Here is a 17768-nt window from a genome sequence, read left to right on the forward strand (position 1 = left end):
ATACAGCATATGATCTCTGTCTGTTCAGGCTGCTTCTTGCTCTTGTCTCAGAATAAAAAAGGAGTGCTGCTTTCCTGGGGTATGCCATTTGAGAAAGAAAGTAACCTAACACTAACTGCAGGCGGGGTCAGAGTGATGTAACAGGAAGCTCTGATGTTTCCCTTCTGCTGCTGAGCACATACAATGTGACAACCCTTCCAATCTACTCAGAACAACCCTCTCTCTCCAGCAGAGAGTGTCACCTCCTGCTTTAGATCATCAAGCTCTGCTAACTGGACCTCACCCTGCCTGCAGGGTTACACTGCAAAGCTTTCACCCTTCCGCACCTTGTCTGGGGGTACATTTCTTCTGCGGAATCTCAGAAAATCAAATTCCATCCTAAGAATATTTCACCAAGAATTTCCTTAGGAGCTGTGCTGGGTAAGTGCATTATTCAAAATAAATATATTTATTCGGAGTCGTATTCTCATGTAGTTTGACAATGTTTCTACTATAGAATTTAGTTAGTGACATTGAAATTATGTTGAAACAATTCTCATTTATTTCACATGTTAGAAAAATGAGAGTATATCTCCCCAAGATGTACACAATACCTATTACTACTAGATAATATTATGTACAGTGATATTCTAGAAAAATAAATTTGGGAAGTGATAAAACATCTAAATGGATTAAAAGGCATACTTTTGAACAAATATCTTAATCAGGGAACAATGCTTTTTAAAATTAGCTCTACTATTAGCTAAGCTTAAATTTTGACAGCTGGAAAACATTTTTCCCCCAGGAAGAGTCTTTAAACTTTCCATATAATCAGTATTCTAAAAAGGGGGTGAAAGAATAACTACTTATGGGGGTCTCGGAGTCTCACTCTGTAGTTGAACACGATGGAGAATTAAAAGAAAAGGAATCACTTTGGATTTATTATATTTGTCTTCTATTTGCCACTCACGCCTATTTACACATACATCTCTAACTATTGAACTAATGGAATTTTCATTGTTCGCTGTTGCCAGATGTGTCTAAGTCTCTCTTTTACTAACTCTGAACTGTTTCCGCTGTATTGGATCATGGGGTGGGCAACAAAGGAAAAAAACAACTAGGGTTGAGAAAATGTTGATATTTCTATATTAACTCTAATTTCAAAGCTCTTAAGCTAATAGAATGTGTTACTTCCATTTGTCTGGTATCCCTCTGCAAACTTTTTCGGGGAGGGTGTGATACTGAGATAACCGTGGGTAAAGAAAAGTAACAAAATATTTCCCAAATAGATATATCAGATAATTAAACAGGGAAATTAAAGTGTGTATTAAAAAAAGAACTTCCAGGATAAAACTTACTGAAATGTTGAGATGAATCATCTGTTAATGCTTCTTTCAACAGTACAGACCGTCCTGGACAATTTAAGAAACTAGTATCTACTTAATAAGTTGTTGGTATAGAGACAGGACAAATTTGTTGCTAAGAAAAATTAGATGTCAGATTTGGGTTCGAATTATATTAATTGACATAATTTTAATATATTTTCTTACCTAAGTGAAATTATAATCTGCAAAATATCCTTCAGTGGAGAAATCCTGTACTTAATCACCCATAATCTGGCACATTAACGGTGGACTACCAACACATTCTGAGTAATTCCTTCATAATTTTCTACTCAGTTTTCCCACAAATTTCTCCAAATAATGGAAAGTTCAATTAAGTCTTATTTTTGTGATTCTTTAAAAATATTATGGCTGGTTTCCTATCTCCTGTCATTCATTAATTGTACTGAGTTCCCTGACACATTTGTGGAAATGGATAGTGTTTTTAGAATGTGACTTTGTAAATAGCCATTAGATAATTAGGGGAAGAAATGGAAAGAACACACTAAATGCCTAACCCAATGCCATGGGTTAGTAACAAAAATTAAAATAACACTGTTTTTAATTTAGATTATTTTCTTACAAGGAGGTATTACATTAATATTATATTTTATAATAAGGAACTCCCTCAAATTCTCTAATCTTTATTTAATTGCTAGCCAAAACCCCATAATTTTCTTTAAATTATTAAAATAATTTAATTTATTTTTTGTAACTATTCTTATAGTATGGTTTATAATCTTTATTTTCAAAAAATACTGTGGAAAAACACTAGGCAACGAATATTGAGGGTCATTTGGCAAAGGTTTATTATTTGAGAAAATAATTGAAAGTTGGAAATAAGAATTCATATTATTAAATTCTACAGTTTGCTTTCTTTAATGGTAAGAGAATATCAGAGCATCAATGCATGCTTTCAGCCATTAAGAATTAATTTACTTTTCTGGATGATATTACCCTGTAGGATCATAAAATCAATACACAGAATCTAATTACAGTTCTAAATATGTAAGATAAAAATACAGAATTGAGAAATCACATGGGTAATGTGAGCAAAACTATGTTCTACCTGCAATATTTAGATACCTTTAAGAATATGCTTTTGGTTATTGCTACAAGTTCTTTTTTCCCCAGTATATCTTGGCATATGCCAAAATATTATTTTGTTAGTTAAAATATGTAAATTTTTAGAATATATAAGAGTATTCATTCACTTTGAAAAAAATGAATAACAAAAACTTAAATAGAAATTAGAACTGGGTCTGTAATTTTAAAAACTATGTTAAATGAATGGCCAAGGTATATGTACTTTACTCATTGGTGATGCCTAGGACATACTGAAGTTTAAATGGAGTCAACACCCTAGTATACTGTGAGAACTTTCACATTAACCTGTACATATTTTATCATTATTTTATGCATAACAGATATTTACTTCAGTAAAAAATTCAAAATAATATTAAGACAAAAGTTTACCTTATAAGCTTTATGTTAATGTGGAAAAATTCTTTGATAAATACAAAAAAACTAATCAGAATTCAGTTTATAGTATTATTACATATTTCTAATTTAGATATTTGTAACCATTATAACAATATTTTGTTTTCAACCTTTAGTTCCATGGTTAAAATTTGATAGTTACTTAATTTTTAAGAATTGCCTTAGAGACTGCTATAGAACAATTAAAATAAACTTTTTAAAGATCTAAATATGCATTCACTAAACAAAACTTATTTCATACTCTATGTATGACTTTGAACACAGCTTGAAAAAATAATTGTTTTTAGGGATACCATGATAATGGTGTCAACATTTCAGAAAACAAATATATTTAAAGGACATTATTTGAGTCTTTGGTTTTATTCCTTATCTTTATTTAGGATTCAGAGAAGCTCTTAAACCATAAACATAAGATACATCATTGCAACAGTGTTAAAGACGACACTCAAAGAGTGTAGTATCTCTTAGTTCTTGACTTGTAGTGTCTCTTAGTTCTTGACTTAGACTATCAGAGAATATACGTAAGATGGAAAATCAGTACACACCTATTTAAAAGATTTGTCTGTGTCTGGTTTTGAAGTTCATGGATGCACTATATAAATGTTTATAATTTCTTAGGAAATCTCTCTTTTTCTACCAAAGTACTATTACCATGCTGCACTATTAAATTTAAGAAATTCTCTCATTTAATATCAGAAAATGTTCTGATGCAATTAGGTGGAAAACAAATACTTAACCAGAAACACAAGGTCTATATGCTAACCAGATATCTCGATCATTTTCCCATTTATTCACATGGACAATCATACCTGCCCAAATTCTTTCATCAATAGTAGTTATGCAACTCAAAGTAACTGGATAGTTTTCACACCTTAATTTTAGTTTACCTACTTATAAGTTGGTTTATAATTTTGAAGGTATACAGCCTTAATTAGTGTAAAATTGAAAAAATAATATAGAATACATTTAATTGTAAACTTTGGAATATAAATATTGAACTAGTGTGATTTAAGAAAAAAGAGCATATGATTAGATATATGATAATTAAATCACCAAAACCCATTTAAATAATAGGAAATATATTTTATACATCCTATTGCCATTCCCATTTAAATAATTTAAACTTTTTGTCCTCAATAAATCCAGATTATTATTTTCTCATGTCTAATTTGGATTATAATATTGTTCATTAAATCAGATTAGATCAAATAATCTGTATTTTTCCATATTTGAGTAAACTTAAAATCAAGTTAGTTTTTTAATTTAATGTTATTTACAAAAAAATGAAGAAATGGATTTTAAAGATCCAATAAAAGGCTTCTTAATGTTAAAAAATAAAATGGAATCACTGGCTGTGAACTGAGTTAGAGTCTATGTTTATTAGGTTACCAGAATTATTATCAGATGATAAGTTGCAAATACTTTCCTAGAACATGTTTCTTCCTCTTTTTCCTTTAAATTAGTTTACTTAAAAGAAACAGTATTATACAAAACAAACACAACATATTGTCGTTTGCAAAAATGGTCAAAAGAGTTTATTTACTTTTAAACATAAAACAAGTTTTAATCTTTTTCTTCCTTCCTGGTTTAATTAAATGCATCATATGCTTCCTACCTTACTACCAATTAAAAGATCAAAAACTCAGCTCGACCCAATATAAATCTAAATAAACAATTAACCAAACCAACCCTGTGGTATTGAGGCTATTGCTTTATACTTTATTGAAGTTGTTGGATGGAGCCCAATTTTTAGTGAAATCTTATTCCTTTTAACATGGAACATATTTTTTAGATAAAAAATGTTAATATGGCATAAACTTTTGTATAAATCTGTCATTATTTCTCTATTTAGGTTTAGGTTAACCTGAACTCAATTGTGCTTCTCATAAAACCATAGTGACTTGTGAGCATGTCATTTGGTATATTAAATAGCAGTGATATAGTGAAATAGCGGCTAGCTGGTTTACAAGGTGCCCCTCTCCTTCCAGCTTAGTCAGCTGGGAGGTCATTAGCATATTCATGAACACATAAGCTTGGTTTTATCAATCAAAACTAAGATAAATTTGTCTTATATCCAAGCACTGATTTCATACATTTTACAAACGAGCATTATTTTGAACCCATAACCATTAGTTAACCTGACACCAATTATTATGCAGATATTTGTGCATGAACCTCAATTTTGCTTCCCTTCCAAGGATAACTTGAAGGGAAAATTGGAACTTCAGTAAGTACTAGAGAAGAATAAGTAATGTTATAGCAGAAAATAAGGAGGATTAAAACTATGGGAAAAGAATGTCATCAATACAAAACTGTTGGTTTTTTTTCGTAATTCTGTTATTTTCAAATGTGAGGCAAAATAGGAGACTTGTTTTTCCTTAAATAATGCAGATCTAATATCAGGGTAACATGCTTAAATATTTTATTAATCAATTTACATATGTCTTCTTTAAAAATCTATTTTCAATGAAATTTTTTTGGTTTTAAATCTTTTTTTTTAGGACATGCCCCTATACTTTATTAGCTAAGGCAAAAAATATAACTTATGGATTTGTGTTTTAGAAATTTAGATATAGTTGTTGTTTGAAGCAATTCCCTGGAATGGAGTACATTTTAGACATCAATCATATCACATTTAGTAAGGATATTGCTACATTTTAAATGTGTTAAACACAATTTCGTTAAACTCCCAGTTAACTAACTAAAATATCTTGGAATTGTCAGGTTTACTTGGGTAAATATATTTATTGTCAGCTTTGCTTTTTGGTCCTTGACATTATTAGATAAGGATGAATTATTGGATGAAGGATGCATTATTGGATGCATCTATCTTAATATCCCTGAGGGACAGAAACTTTTTTTTTTTTTTTTCTGCCTCAAACAGTAGAGTCTGGCTTCCCTGCTGCAGCATTCCCACCAGAAGTCAGCATGGGTGAATTTGTCCACACTGCACTCATACAAGAGAACCCCCTTTTAAAGGGTGGCTTGCTGCTCCTGATTTAGCTAATTTCTTTAACGGTTTGCCATGTGCTATGGACATTATTAATTACTCATGTATAAACCCATTTAATCTTCCCCAAAGCCCTAGCAAATATTATTATCTTTGTTTGCAGGTAAGAAACTCCAAAACCAAGGCACAGAACTCCTAAGTAATGTGCCAAAGTTCATATGGTTATCAAGTGGCAAAACCAGAACTTAAATTCTGACTCATGCTCTGAACCACTCTTCTTCCCTTTCCAATTGGTGGCTGGTATCTCATCATTCCTATTGCAAAGGGATGCTGTTCCTGGAACCTTAAGTTAAGTATAGAATGAACTGAAATTCTTTTGAAACAGTGATAGAATAAATAATCTTGGGTTTCCTCGTTAGTCCATAAGTTTAATTTTTAAGTAGATTTTTATTTCCCACTGCTTTCTTATCAATTGCAAATAAAATGAAAAGAAAAAAATTACAATACCACAGCTGAAATATGAGCTGTGCATATGAAATATGAGAAGTGCAGCTTAATGGACTTTGGCTTCAGGTCATTCACATATGAACCCAAACTTCACCACTTCTTAGTTCCCCTTTCTCTTCTGTAAAATGGAAGTGATTAATCACATTGCTTTATAAGGTTTTGTGAGGAATCCAAGAAACAATACATTGAAAATGTTTAGCACAGCACTTGGCACGTAGTAGGTATTCAACACATTTTAGTGCTCATCATAAATCTTTTGTGAACAAGACTGAGGACATAACTTGTCTCTATGCAAAAGCTCATTCCAAACAATAAACATACAGACAATTAGAATACAACTTCTTCACAGGACAGGGAGAGTGAACAAGTGTGATTTGTAATCAGTTTTTAGACTGATCACACTTTGCCATCATCATATAATATGTGCCAGACCTAATAAAACTGACATTGTTAATCACCATTTCTACAGAGCTTGAGCACCTAAAAAGTATCTTCAAGCTAAGAATTGTAAAGGTATATTATACAGAAATTATTGTTTCTTTCTTTCTTTTACACATGATGCCCAATGAAGTACATGGTGTTCCCGAAGTCAAATGATATCATTGATAAAGCTCTGATTTTAACGTACATCTACCATGACTCTGAATCCTAACTATTTTGTTGCACTATTATATATTATCTATTATTAGATCTCTTATTGCTAACATTGCACAAAGTTGAATAAGCATAATGATCCACCAGATTTAAACTCAATTTCTTCTAACATAAGATAATAAAAGTAAGTTTATTTATGTTATGTGGATTTTGTGGAATATGGTACATTAGAGATAAATTTAGATGTTTGTCAAGAAATTTTTAGTTTTTACTACTTATAGCAGCTGTAGAAACTGAAAATTTAAAGGACATTTAGAATGATCAAATTAAACTTCATTTGTAGGGCTCCAAGTTTTTGGTGGTTATTTTCTTTTTGTAAAAATGTCTTTATTACAGGGCCTTCTTACTACTGCCTAATGGTAGACACTTATATTTTCTTATGTATTATATTTCAGAAATAGGATGAAAGAGTACTTGTGCAATAGGACAGTGAACATTCATTTAAGTTTTGGTTTAAGATAATTTATTTAAAAAATCTGTTTTTGAATATTTTATGAATTACGGTCCATATTGAGAATATAATGAAAACTACAAATTCTTTCTCCAGTACAAAACCAACTATATTCATAGGGACTCACATTTTGCATACAGTTGCATGAGTTTCATGGGATCTCCCTTTTTGATGGGTCCATTAAGAGTTTTTGGATCTCATTTATGAAACTTGCTAATTAATTCAAACGACAATTTTTCTTCTGAATGAAGTAAATTATACGTATATATTTTTCAGTTACTTCAGATACTTTTATAAGTACCTATGAACTCAAAAAATAGACATGAACATCAGAAACAAATGGTTTTTAAGATTATCTCCATCAACTAGAGGGCAATACTGCAGGGCTCTAGGAAAAAACTACACAGTAGGTAGAATCCGCAATTGGTAATTTTCTATCTCCTCTCTGTACCCTTCTCCATTCACGATGTTTCTATACCTACACCTACACCTTTGGACTCTCCTCCAAACCAAATACTCAGCAGCTTCGTTCTGGCCTCAGACAGTCAAGAGTAGCATGGAAAAAAATCTTGAAGAAAAATTCTTTCTTTATTGGGAAACCTCAGTGTTTAATCTTAAAGCTTTCCACCGATTGGAAGAGGCCCACACACATTATCAAGGGTCATCTCCTTTATTTAAAGTGTCTGATGGTAGATGTCAGTCACATCTACAAAATATCTTCACAGCAGCATCTAGACTACTGTTTGATCAAACAACTGGGCACCATAGCCTAGCCAAGTTAGAACATAAATTAACCATCATACTAGTTTGGGGAATTCATCCATATTTACTCTTTTTTCTCCAAAATTATTTAGATTTTTAGATTTGGGAAATTCTTCAAAAATTCCTTCTGGAATGATAACTGGAACTGTAGTGAATTCACTAGTTAAATTGACAAGAACTGAGACCTTAATGTTGTCATCCAACCATGAGCATGGTTCATATTCTCTAGTTACTCAGGACTTTTTTTAGGGGATTGGTAGGGCAGTCTGATATGGGCTTAAATGTATGTTAAAGGTATATTTAAAAGAAATATAATATATGTTATAACATAAAAATACATTATGAATGGGGGAGGGTAAAGAGAAATGATATAAGGTTTCCACTTTTTTTAAAAAAGATAACATACACACAGGATCTTCCAGATTCGCTCTTCCTCTTATCAAGTTAAAATATGTTCTCATTGCAATATATTTTATATGGGGAAATTTCTGTTCACACCAGAATTTAATCTTGTCAGAGAACAGTTGTAGTTTAACCCAGTGACTATGTCATCGTTGATATTAGGGGTGCTACGGTTAAACAGCCTGATCTTCAGTTTAGAAAGCACTCACAATGTGCCAGCCTCTATGTTAGATGTTAAAGGTAAGACCCCGGGTCTGGACAACATCAGCTCCACCTCAGTGCAGTGTAAGACAGTGCTGATTAACTCTTAAGCTATACTGCTGGCTGCCACTCTATTTTTCATTTTGTTGCAAGATCAGGACTGAATGCCTTAACTAGGATGTTTCTAAAATGACAAAACCTGATAAATCAGATACTTTCTGCATATATTTATTATATTTAAGAAACCTTGGATTATAGATTAAAAGTAGAAAAAAAAACTGAAATAAAGAATAATATAATGGATTCTACTTAGCTCACAATTGTATGTGCTTTGATATTCTGAAATATCTTCTTTTCAACTGCTTCTGATATAACTTTGACATTTTAAATTTTAACAGAAAGATTTCCTTGCATCTAAATCCACCACAAATGTCATGGTCATGTAGCAGAAATTGTTCATTTTTTAGACAAAAAGAATGTGGTTAAAGAAAGTGATATCATTAAGAATAAAGTTTGAAGAATGTTTGGTTTCATTAATTTGAACAGGAAGGTCTTCAAATGAGATATGAGCAAGTTTTAAGGTCTAGAGCAAACTGAGAGGGATGTAATCCATAAATGATTTTCCTAAATATTGTTTAATATTTTAATTAATTGAATTCTTCACATGAATTAACTTCCTTAATTATACACTTTCCAAAAGGATTTCCTGTACTGTGCTCCATGTTATCAGTTCAAAAATTATTAGAAGACTTACCAAGTCTTTTGATCATAAAATTAATATATGTCCATATTTAATGAACCAGATTCCAGCCTACTTCCTTCAAAATAAATATACCAAAATCAAAGAATTTATGTTAGAGTTTTTGTATAACTCAAACATTTTCAGGGCTACCCTGGTGGCGCAGTGGTTGAGAATCTGCCTGCTAATGCAGGGGACACGGGTTCGAGCCCTGGTCTGGGAAGATCCCACGTGCCGCGGAGCAACTAGGCCCGTGAGCCACAACTACTGAGCCTGCGTGTCTGGAGCCTGTGCTCCGCAACAAGAGACGCCACGATAGTGAGAGGCCTGTGCACCACGATGAAGAGTGGCCCCCGCTTGCCACAACTAGAGAAAGCCCTCGCACAGAAATGAAGACCCAAAACAGCCAAAAGTAAATAAATAAAATACAAAAGTAACTGTACCATTTAAAAAACAAAAAAGGAATCTTTAAAAAAGAAAAAATCCTTCAAAAATCCACTAATTGTGTGTTTCAGATTAACTCTGAAAGCTCACAGTTCACTGAGTTCGTAACTGTCACAACCCTAGTACCATAAGACACTACATATTTAAGGCTACATATTCTCAACTTTCTCAGTTATAGTACCATACATACCATAAAAGACTACATGTTAAAAACTTTTAATGTTACATGTAGTTTCTGAAGCTAGAAGCTAGAATAAGCTAAATAAATCTAGTCAATGGGATCCTAACTTAGAAATAGGAGACTCCAGCTCAGTGTGTCTTCAGAGGGTTTCGTTACGTGTAACTATGATGTAGGTCTTGACATAGCGTGTGCTCTAAAAAAAAAGTTAGATTTTTACACTGAGACAACACTCTGCTCCTAATTACTCAAAATCATTTAGACTTCAAGGATTGTCCTACATCTTGGTCTATGTTTTTCTTCCACACATAACTGCATAATTTTATTATCACGAAAGGGAAGCAGTCTGTAAATACAATGTGTAAGCTTTTCTATCTGGAGAGCTATCACAGTATATCAATTCCAATTTGACTAACTCCTTGGAATTAAATTTGTAGTAAACAAAGATCAGGGAATTCCCTGGCGGTCCAGTGGTTAGGACTCGCGCTTTCACTGCCGTGGGCCCAGATTCAATCCCTGGTCAGGGAACTAAGATCCTGCAAACTGCATGGCGTGGCCAATAAATGATAAATATATAAATAAAACAAAGATCATTGTGTATCATATTACTTTACTAATACAAAATTATAATAGAAATTAGTGAAGGAATACTTACTTGAATGAATTGAGTAACTTTCTAAGTTTATTATGTCTTCTTTACTCTTAATCACATATGCATCATTATAGCATCTGAATATGAAAAAAAATGCTAATCGTTCTTATTTGTGGGTGTGTAGTTCCTGGATTCCAGATTTTAGTAGCTCTTCTTTCTTTTGTTGAGTCCTTCACCTCCAGACAAGTTTACTTCTTGCTAGTACTTCTGATATCAATTGGCATAAATTTAAGGGAAGGTCAACACATTATCTAAGAAGGGATTAAAACTTATCTGAGTCTGTTTTAATGAGCATAGAATGTTTTTCTCCCAGATATCCATATGCCTAGGTCCCTCTCCTCCCTGTAGTCTTTGCTCAAGTAAAAAGTTTTCTATGGGGTCTAAACTAATCACTATTTAAGATAAACCTACACCTATACCACCACAACCCTATTGTTCATCTTTAGCTATTTTAGCATGTTCTTGCTTTTTCCTTAACACCAATCACCTTGCAACAAACCATCCACTATAATTTATATATTTTCTGTTTTTATTTATTTTCTGTCCATGCAACTAACATGTAAGCTCTACAAGTACAAGCATTTCTATTTTTTTTTTCACTAATATATCCTAAGCACCTAAATAAGTGCCTGCACTAGTAGGTGCTAAAGATTGCTTAATAAATGATTAAATGAATGAATATGTTTCTTTCTACCAGTCTCCACAGAAAACTAGTAACTGTGATTTTGTATGCAGTACACAGTAGATGTCAGAGCTGAAATTTTGAAGGTGTTAGAATCACTACACATTGCCAAAGAGAAAATATTCAGAAGCTAATTAGCATTTCATTATTCTTAGGTCAACCTAATATTTACCCCTTCACTGTCTTTGTAAAGGAAAATAAATTAATAAAGATGCTTTCGGTAATGTATTTAGTGTTCAGGTTTCACTGAATTCCAAAGCATGACCTTTCAAACTGGGGTAAATGAGAAGGCTGGTCAGTGTTTTAACACAAAGTGTTGAAGCATTTCCCCAAATGGCCAAACAATGGCTGAAATTGGCAGAATTTCTTGTTGAAACTGGCAGACTTGCCCACTGTTGCCTCCCAACAAAAGTCTTCCTCCATTACTTGTTGCCTTTTTGGACAATAGCACTAAAAAGTCTATAGAAGGAGAAAAAAAACCCTTAGCAGTGAAATAGAAAGAAAGTAAATCAGTCTTTTAATAAAGCATATAGGGTAGAATACAACTCCTGTTTAATTGACAAAAAATTATACCTCTGTTTGATAAGTGAAGAGTTACATATTTGTAAATCTATAATTTATCAAGCTTTTAAGTGTTGATTTATAAATATTTAAAGATAATTTTAAAGTGTGCCAACTGTCAATGCCCTTTCATCATTGTATAGCTTTGAAAGTTTTCTAAACTTAAAGCCAAAGGACTATTTTATAAATTAAAATACATACTTGTCATTAAATAAAATCATGATTTGCTTGAAAGCCTAATGATGAATTTTCACAAAATGTATCTTTTAATTGACACAACTCATAAGTTATAGCAATACTTTTCTAATTAAGATTCTCCATGTGTTTGAGACACATAGAGCTAACTTTATTTTCTTTTAAAACAGGTGTTAGTCATTCATTCACCTAGAAATATCACTGTTGAGGTTTTCTTTCTTCTGAGTCTAGAATGTATATCATTCAGGGAAATAATAATATTCCTTTGAGAAAAAGACTGATTCTCAACATATGTCCATAGTATTCAGAAAAAAAATATGTGTATAAAATGTGTCAAGGTTGTAACTTTACTGTCCTTCGGTATATTATCTAATATGACTGGATTTTAAACCACAAGCAACAAACTAGCTTGGATTAAACAACGCTCTGTCCTCAATGAAGTATTGTTCAAAACATAAAAGTAAGTTGTGAAATAGCTTCTTCTTTAAGTCTTCTTGAACTTTCTGACTTTATGTGGTATTATTGAATGGTAAACTTATAATAAAGTTACTATTACAAAACATAAATGATAATAATACCCTAAAAAATTGTATTTGTTTTAAGAATTATTCTACATTCAATTAATTTCTGGTATGTTTATATATAACATGACAATCCAATAATCTACATTTTCTTTGTCCCAAGTAGCTTAAAAACAACAACAATAATAAAATAAAGCTGAAATCAACAATAACTTAAAAGACCAAAATGTGACAATTTCTAATCTAGAAGGGCTTGATGAAATGGTGGAAAGGGCACTTAAAATACGCTTTACATATTAATAGAATAATAATGAATTTTCAATTCAAGAAATTGGAGCGCAAAAATAACTAATTTCTCACAGTGAGCAGAGACACTTCACACTTTCTCAAGCTAGAATCAGTCCCTACAATGAAAAATGGGTGCTCCCAGTAGTCCTGTTCAGAAAAAGGCAATGCCAAAACATTTGTTTACTCTCATCTAGATTCAGCAGAGGTACCATGTATTCTTGAGAGCCTTTTCTAATAGAGTGTTACTTGCAGGATGAAAAAGCTCTTTTGAAGACTGAATAATTGTCTAATACTAAATTAAGTCTAACAAAATTGCTGTCAAAAAAGTTTCACTAATTATTATAATTGACTCTTCATTGCACATTGGATTTAAGGGTATAGAACAAAATTCATTATCATTTTTAGTAGTTCTTCAGCTCTTATATACTGGATCTCCTTGACTCTGTTAAAGTGTCTCTATTCTAGAGGAATAGCTTGCTAGCCTATAGCATGGAATATAACCATAAATCAATTTTGTAATCCATGATGTTGTCCACAAACATTACTAGCAATTCTCTGATTAGTTCTATTTTAACTAATTCCTCTTACTTACTCGGTCCTCACCTCATTTGTTTCTAAAGGAGTGGATGTGCTCTCCTTGTTTACATGGATCTTATTTTTTAATTGCATATTTTTAAACATATAATTTAAAAACTATACAAATCCTAAACTTTTCTGCCTTGAAGTAAAACCATGTCAGGGCCGGTGACAGTGTCTGTCAAGGTGAAAGGTTTAGAGATTCAACCAGAAGTTGATGAAACTGGAAATGAAAGGAACAAGATTAGGGAGTTAGAGACTAATCAGGAGAACAGAGAACAGGAAAGATTCAGAAAAATTCTCATTCAGAGACCAAATATATATGACTGTAATAATGTAATTAACTTAGTAATTATTGTTTACTGAGTCAAAAAACTGATATAAAGCCACAGTGAGGGATGGGATTGTAAGTAAAATAAACCAGAAAAATAAAAGGGAGTGAATAGAATAAAGAGAGGAAAGAGGGAGAAGATAAAAGGAGAAGCTATAAGAGAAGATAAATTGGTTCAATAAGACATAGTGTTTGCCAGAAAGGTTAGGAAATAAAAATCCAGCACTGAACTGCATCAGTTAAGATGTGGAGATATTTGGGGTACATGGTCATGAACAAAAAGTTAGTATACAAATACTCTCCAGCTGCTTGGTATAACATTTTGGATATGAAGAATTTACCTGCTCTTTTGTTTGAAGAATGGGGTTGAGTGTTAAGCCTAAGGGTTATTCCTTCTGATAAGAGGTGAGGAGTGTTTATGAAGAAGTTGTGAGAAGCGAATACCACCTCCTGGTACCAGGTGGTACCACCTCCAAGATTACCTGGATGGTAATCATGTTCTAAGACTTGGACCCAATTAGTCAAGATAATGACTCTACTTTTAAAAGGGGAGGGTTCAGAGAGACTGACCCACTGGGAAATCTTAGTCTGTCTTGGATAGTTTCTCTAAAGGTAGCCCAGAAATTGGGCTACATTAATCATACCACATTTAAAACAGCAGAGCTTATTTGGTTAACTGCAAATCTCTTGGCTCATTCCAAACCTACCAAATCAATCTGGGGTGGCTCAGCATACAGAGGGAGGTGATACTTAAGTACTTGAGTCCCATGTGCTCTGAAAACCACTTTCCCTTTACTTTACACTGCATATTGTGAGATAAGAGATGATAACCTGATTAGGTTCAAATTTACAGTAACAAAATAAGAGTGAACAAGGCACAGGTTTAAATCAATTAATTTTCTAAATAATGAAATAATAAGTATAAATTCACACTGAACTACACATAAATAACAAGATATATATTGCTTTCCCTTCTAATTCTGGCTCTGAGAATTATTAGTTTTGTGATTTGAGGTGTACATTTTCCATGTCTGAATCATTATAACTTAACAGTCTTAGAAACTTGGTAATAATCCAAAATACAACTTTACTGACCCTTTCCTTTTTCACTGGACTCGGGGGTAAGTACACACACACACGCACACACACACACACACACACACACACACACACACACACACACAAATACTCACACATATACATTGATTCACGGGTTGGTCATCATTGGTGTTCCAAAATTCCCTCCATGTAGCTAAGAAACTAACCTAAAGTCAAATAGAATTCACACACCTAAATCATACTTGTAAAATTCACAAAGTGTTTAAATCATACATATACTATGATTTAACTGTGAAATCTTAAAAAGGGTCTAATCTTAACAATATTCTGACAAAAGGAAATAAACTTTAAAATTGAATGCGTGTTGTGTGAGGCATCTCCATCTCCCACCCAACACCCCAGACCTATCTGAATTACATTGCGTTTTTATGTATTTTGATCCACAGATCCATAACAAGTACATGATTCCAAAGTAAGGAATCACACTCTGCACATTGTCCTACAAAAGCTTTCTAAAGTTTAAAATTTTCATGCATACGAAAGATTATTAAAATACACTGCTTGGGCTTCCCTGGTGGCTCAGTGGTTAACAATCCGCCTGCCAATGCAGGGGATACGGGTTCAAGCCCTGGTCTGGGAAGATCCCTCATGCCGCGGAGCAACTAAGCCCGTGCGCCACAACTACTGAGCCTGCGCTCTAGAGCCCTCGGGCCACAACTACTGAGCCGGCGTGCCACAACTACTGAAGCCTGCGTGCCTAGAGCCTGTGCTCCACAACAAGAGAAGCCACTGCACTGAGAAGCCTATGCACCGCAACAAAGAGTAGCCCCCACTCACCACAACTAGAGAAACCCCGCGTGCAGCAATGAAGACCCAACGCAGCCAAAAATAAATTTATAAAAAAAAAAATGCTTAAATAAATAAATGCCTTTATACCTAGAACCCATCTTTTCCATCATGTTCCTCCCTGATTAAGTCACATGTATGTCCCCAGAAGTAAACCATTAGCCTAAACTTGTACTAGTCATTCCCTTGCTTTACTTTATGGCTTGACTACCTATATATGTATTTCTAAGCAATGTATTATTTAGTGTTATGTTTTTAGTTTTACTTTTATGAAAGTGGAATACTTCTGAATATAGTCTTTGGAGACTTTCTTCTTTCATTCAGCATTATGTTCCAAAGATGCATCACTGTTAATGTGTGTAATTTTGTGTTTGTTCTTTTCACTGTTGCAGTGTTCCATTGTATGAATGCACAATGTATTTATCTTTTCTCCTGCTGAGGGACATTTGGATTGCTTCTACCATTTTGCTATTATGAACAATGAAGCAATGAACATTTTTTTTAATGTATTTCCAGGTACACATGGTTGAGTTTCTTTAGGGAATAAATTTATGAGTGGGATTTCAGGATCCTAGCAATTCTTGTACCAATTTATAGTCCCACCAACAGTGTATGAGGTTCCCATGACACCACATCCTTTCCAATACTTTGTATTACTGTCAAACTTTTAAATTTTTGCCAGCCTGGTGGATATAACATAGTCTCACTGTGGTTCTAATTTGTATTGCCCTAATTATGAGTAACAGCAAATCTACATGTAAAACAAGTTAAAATTTTCCTCTGAAATATTTCTTTCTAATTGGGTAGCAGTGACTTGATGTTGTAGAATTATTTTTTGCTTATAATTATTTAAGAAAAGGACTATTTTTGGTTAGGTGGTCCAGGGAAAGGAAAGATTGTTTTATTGCTTTTAAAACTGGGTATGTGTGAATGGCATTTCTCATCATGATCAAGAACATAGACTGATAATACCTAGAATCATACCCCAAATTTTCCATTTCCTTTTATTCAAAAATCCCATCAAATACATATCTTCTTTAAAAACAGAGAGGAAGGGACTTCTCTGGTGGTGCAGTTGTTAAGAATCCACCTGCCATTGCAGGGGACACAGGTTCGAGCCCTGGTCCGGGAAGATCCCACATGCCACGGAGCAACTAAGCCCGTGTGCCACAACTTCTGAGCCTGCGCTCTAGAGCCCGTGCTTGGCAACAAGAGAAGTCACCGCAATGAGAAGCCCATGCACCGCAACGAAGAGTAGCCCCCGCTCGCTGCAACTAGAGAAAGCCTGTGCACAGCAACAAAGACCCAACGCAGCCAAAAATAAATAAATAAAAATATATAGTAAAAAAAAAAAAAGAGAGAGGAAGAAAGTGAACACTTCCATTCGGATGCATGTGTGCTTTTTAAAATATAAACTTTATATTTTAGAGTTGTTTTAGATTCATATCAAAGTTGAGTACAAGGTGAAAGATTTTCCATATAACCCCTCTCCCAACCCTCCTCTATTACTAACATCTCCCACGAAAGTTATAAATTTGTTACAACCAATGAAACTATATTGACACATCATGCCCACTGAAAATACAGTAGGATTCACCAGTGATGTTGTACATTCTATGAGTTAGGACAAATGTATCATGACAAGTATTATGTGTTTTTATAATATTTTGACTATTTTAAATCATTCATGGAGCTTACAAGTCTCCTGAAAGAGATAATGTCTCTCTTTCTACTGTTGTAAAAATTATTTCTTATACATAAAAATATCATAGAAAGCATTGGAGTCTGTGTCTTTCATGTAATTCCACATTTTGGAAACCACTTGATTTCCCTTATATCCAGTAGCTGAATTTAACTAATATATTTCTTCAAGATTCTGATTTCCTCTTAATAAATACACTTAGGTTT

General features: G+C 33.2%; 1 protein-coding gene across 3 annotated transcripts in view; it reads left to right on the top strand.

Annotated features, from left to right (window-relative positions):
- Positions 1 to 222: 222 nt before the first annotated feature.
- CALCRL (calcitonin receptor like receptor) overlaps positions 223 to 17768 on the top strand; it is a 104854-nt gene continuing 87308 nt past the window's right edge. For all 3 annotated transcript variants that reach the window (XM_060016460.1, XM_060016458.1, XM_060016459.1), the window contains exon 1: positions 223 to 420. The gene's annotated coding sequence lies outside the window, so the exon portion shown is untranslated. The remainder of the gene's footprint in view (positions 421 to 17768) is intronic.

This window comes from Delphinus delphis, chromosome 7 (genome assembly GCF_949987515.2).
Source record: "Delphinus delphis chromosome 7, mDelDel1.2, whole genome shotgun sequence".
Classification (NCBI taxonomy): domain Eukaryota; kingdom Metazoa; phylum Chordata; class Mammalia; order Artiodactyla; family Delphinidae; genus Delphinus; species Delphinus delphis.